Genomic DNA, 5,021 nt, shown 5'->3' on the forward strand with positions numbered 1-5,021 from the left:
ATACACCTTGAGTCACTAACTTGATATCGTAGGGATCAGGTTGGGAAACCTTTACCAACCTCAATCTTCGTATATGTGGCACCTTAGGAGCTCACCATTTCTATCTTAGAGGCACCTTATATAACCCTAAAAACAGGGTAAATTAGGAGGTCGAGAGAAATAAAAGTAGGTGGTGCTAACTAATATCTTGCTAATGTAAGCAGAACCAGATGTAGAAAATATGCCCAATATGGGCGTAACAAAACTCCAAGAGATTTCTTCCTAATGTGGACAAATTAGGAGAAAAAAAAAGGGAATTACTACAATCAATCATATTAGTTCAATGTGATTTCTCCAGCTCTATCGTAGGCCCCACTTTCCCTGAGTAGGCAGTTTGATAGGATGTAAAGTTCTCCCTACCCGATCTGAGTGGGTCAGTATTATCGTAGTTGATCGACAAAAGTCTCACTAACCTAACGATCATCATTCGGTTTTTTTTGCAATGTGGACGGGTCAAGCGTGCTAAAAATCTCCCAACCTAACATTGATAGGTTAGACTCAAAGTATAACCGATTGAGACCTAGCATAACAACACTTGGTCTATGGCCAATCCTCTCCTAAGAGGTATGCATATTGCATTTCGTTTGAAAAGCCTTCCACGATGAAACACAATGAGGGGACATGTGATATGAATAATGTGGACTGCCCAAGGACCAACACATGGACACCTCCACCTCATCAATGAAGGTCACAACTTCAACAATTAGGCAACATGCTAGCATAACAATTGATTGAGCCATGTCAATAGATATTACGCCACCTTGACAAGTGGTTGAGCTACATAAGTAGATGCTATGCCACATTTTTAAGTGGTCGAGCCATATTAACAAACGCTATACCACCTCGATAGATGGTTGAGTCACATCAACATATATTATGCCACCATAATGAGTGGTTAATCCATTTCATTGAAGGTTGTTCCACCTCAATTGCCATCTTAGTATGTGGTTATGCCTTCTTATAACTACCAAACGGTTAAAACTGTCACAAGTGATTGGGTTTAAATACCCTCTTTTCATAATTTCTCGAGCTCTTCCACATCCTTATTTTCGATATATATCATACAATACTAACTTTGACCATCAGATGGATAAGGGTCAGGCAACCTCGATATCAATTTTTTACGAGATTTCGGATAATACATTAAGTGATCAATCAAAATCCAAATTTATTGCGCCTTATTCCTTCTCCGACCATTCTTAGCTTCTCAGGATCACACGCATTGTCCATCATCGAGCCCAAATCGAGTTGGGTCGTTCCTCCCTCTTGTCATAGGGCAACCAACCTCGAGTTAGTAAATTTGATGCTAAAAAAACGCATACGTCATGGCTAATAAAAAATTGTAATTTAAATATATTATTATATAAATAATATATTAAAATTTTCAATCTATTGAAAACAACAATCATTATACTTTTTATTTACAAAATGAACTTAGTTGGTTTTGGCTTAATGGGATATACAAAAATATAATTTTAAAAATATCAAATTAAGTTACATTTTAATCAAACCAAAAAATAATTGAGGAATTATTATTTATTTAAGAAATATATCGATCTATTAGCTCATTCGAGGTGAGATAAAAATTAATAACTAAATAAATAAAATATTGTAAAAATAATGATATTAAAACGTAGACATGTAGTAGTCTATATTAATATTAGATTAATAAAATTAACTTAAAAATAAAACATATTGGCCTATTAGCTCAGTTGGTTAGAGCGTCGTGCTAATAACGCGAAGGTCGCAGGTTCGAAACCTGCATGGGCCATTAGTTTTAATTTCTATTTTATTAATATAATAATATATATTTTAATAAATATAGTTTGGTAAAACAAAATATCTTATTAACAATGTAACTCGGTGTTAAACGATCACAGTTGGTGAAGCTTCGAATCTGCTTGATTACAGAATATTTGTATTAATATTTTAAAAGTTATAAATAAACTTAATAGATAAAGAATAAATAAATAAAAATATAGATTCGGACAATCTTACCAATTGATCCAAACATCAACTGTGAATGTCGAAGCTTCCAATCTGCTTGATCAAATCCAAACATCTTGTTTTTCTTCAAATTAAAATACAATAAAAATATAAATAAACTTATTATATTTAAAATAAAAAAAAAATCTACAAACAAATAAATAATCTAGATTCATACGATCTTAATCATTAATCAAAACATCTTCTTCAGAACCTTTTATTTTTTTTCAAACTAAAATATAATAAAAATCATCCACTTGTCAAGTTTCCATTGCATTGACAATTTCATCCTATCATCAATTATAAACCATAAATTTTCTATCACAGAAAAAAATAATAAAGTTCCCTTTTATTTACTTCACATTAGCAACAAATGCAACACGAATCTGAACGCGAAACACCTTTAATCACGTGGCTCTTAAAGAACGATATTAAAAATTATAGATAAACTTATTATATCAAAAATATGAAAACATATAAATAAATAAATAAATAATCTAGATTCCTCTTAATCATTAATCATAAAATATTCTTAAGATTAAAATATAATAAAAAATCCACATTTCATGTTTCCATTTAAAATTTCTATTACAAAAAAAAAAAGAAATTTGCCTTTTATTTGCTTCATATTTGCAACCAATACAACACGAATCAGAACACGGCGGGCACCTTTAATCACGAGAATCTTAAACGCAAGATATGGATGGATCCATTAGCTCTTGGGTTTGATCGGCCCGGCTTCGAACCCTCCCCTCCTTCCTCGTCTCCAGCGAGCAGGGCATGTAGGTTCGCATAATCCTATCCCACATCACAAAGAAGGGCTGCGAGAAGTTGTACTTGCTGCCGTTAAGCTGGTGGTGGACGTCATAGTCGGCGCTGTTGTTGCTGAAGAACGCATGCAGCAGGTTGTCCGGGAGCCACAGCCCGCAGTGGTCGTCCACCGTCTTCACGGTGGCAAAGGAGAAGAAGAAGGCGGCCGTCCGCGGCGTCATGCCGGAGACGAGGAAGGCGGCCCGCAGTGGTCGTCCATCGTCTTCACGGTGGCGAAGGAGAAGAAGAAGAAGCCCGTCCGCGGCGTCATGCCGGAGACGAAGAAGGCGAGCGCGCCGCCGACGGTGTCGAGTAGCAGATCCTCCAGTGGATGGTTGTACCGCGCGCCGAAGGCGTAGGGGACGACCAGCGTGTGGTGCTTCGACTGCACGTGCTTGTACACGGACTTGTTCGCGTGCATGTACGTCTGCATGAAGCACTGCCATGTGTCGAGCACCAACATACCCGCCAAGAACTGGGCGGCGATCACCACCGGCGACGGCTGTGGCTTCGCTATCCCGCTCTCGTCGCTCACAACATGCAAATTAATGTATCACCTGTTTCATAAGCTCAAGTCGTAACCAATGGTATTAAGATTGACATGGAGCTCAACTAAAATTGAGCTAGAGGATATGTCATGTGGACTCAACGTCATATTAGTCCTCTTATGTACTATTCTGGCTAGGTGATTTAGACTATATTGATGCCCGAAGTAATTTGGAGTATATTGATGCTCAATGAAAACATCATAAGGGAGACAGTTGAAACAAAAGAATTACTACCTATGGATCGGACAATAGGATGAATCTGTCTAAGCCAAGATTCACATTGTTATTACCTTGTTTTTGGCACCTTCATCGAAATATTATAAACATATTTAAAAATATTATAATTGAGATAAATTGACTTCAAACTTAATAAAATTATACAAAAAATATAATTTTAAATAAATATCAATATTGATTTAGGAACAAAAATAATTAAATAAAAATATTTTTATATCAGTTATAATGTTTTTATATGAATTGGACTAGTTCAACTATGATCCATTGAACCGGAGTTGTGTATTAGCTGGTTAGAGATATGGTGGGAAATATGAAGAAAAAAATATAAAAACGAGGGACAATGCTTTACTACAAGAATCCATATATCAATTATATCATTATCTTGGTTTGGTGATATACGAAAATTGATTGAAAAGATCATATAAACGTGATGATTTGGTAATACATGAAAGATGATGGAAGACGATCGATAATTTGAAATAAATACGAATCGGTGAAGGGAGTGTTACTTATAGTGAACAGGAGAAGGGAAACAATAATTTAGACACCTTGCTGCAATAGGACGCCTTTGATGACGGTTCATTTGGAGATGATGTTCTTCGCCTTCTCTTCATCCTTGGTGCGCAGTCTGTACTCCTCTAGATCATCGAGCAAGATGTAGATTCCCAAGTACACCCAATAGACTACGATGGTGAAAAAGGTGTACAACACCTCATCTGCGAAAGCCATGGCGAAAAGCATGACATGCACCATGACCAAGGGTTTGATCTCTTTCTTATAGAATGGCATATTGACTTGGGATTGCAGTCTTCAAAAACAATGACGAATGGGAATTGGACAAGCTTGACTATTAAGGTCTCCAAGTCACGAGAGAAAAAAGTTATGCGTAGCATTCACATGTTTTTGCATGAATGTGAAGTTATTCGAATGTCTCATGTTGGCCTTGGAAAGCATATGTGGAAGATGGAGGCATATGGTATTCAATTCGATTTGATCAATTCAAATCAAGGACTCGACCAATTGAACTTGGACTCGCATGCCACAGTTTAATATTGATGTGACCAAAAGATTAGTGATCAATTGGAATTCGAGGAAGTCAACACAAATCTTAATAAATAATATTCTTTCATTTGGAGTTAGTTTTTGTTTGAACCATGCCTAAAGATTAAGAGAACCCCCCAACTTTTTTTTATGAAATAATAGAAAAATATATTAATTTAAAGAGTTCGCATACAGAATATTAGGAGATAAGACATTTCTTCAAAAATAACATTATTTTGTCTATAAAAATTTTCTAGATTATGAGAAAAAAATATTATTGATATGTTAATGTGCCTCCATTGGGTGACTTGCACTTCAACAGTTATGCTAAAGATATCATGGCAGATTAGGTAGAGAGCC

At 35.8% G+C, this 5,021-nt stretch overlaps 1 non-coding gene and 1 pseudogene across 1 annotated transcript; one reads left to right on the forward strand and one right to left on the reverse strand.

Annotated features, from left to right (window-relative positions):
* Nucleotides 1-1,736: 1,736 nt before the first annotated feature.
* On the forward strand, nt 1,737-1,810 carry TRNAI-AAU (transfer RNA isoleucine (anticodon AAU)). Its single transcript has one exon. It is a non-coding gene; the product is annotated as a tRNA-Ile (tRNA).
* Nucleotides 1,811-2,737: 927 nt separating this feature from the next.
* LOC135644182 (sphinganine C4-monooxygenase 1-like) lies at nt 2,738-4,349 on the reverse strand (annotated as a pseudogene).
* Between the last annotated feature and the right edge of the window lie 672 nt (nt 4,350-5,021).

Source organism: Musa acuminata, chromosome BXJ3-8 (assembly GCF_036884655.1).
Source record: "Musa acuminata AAA Group cultivar baxijiao chromosome BXJ3-8, Cavendish_Baxijiao_AAA, whole genome shotgun sequence".
NCBI lineage: Eukaryota > Viridiplantae > Streptophyta > Magnoliopsida > Zingiberales > Musaceae > Musa > Musa acuminata.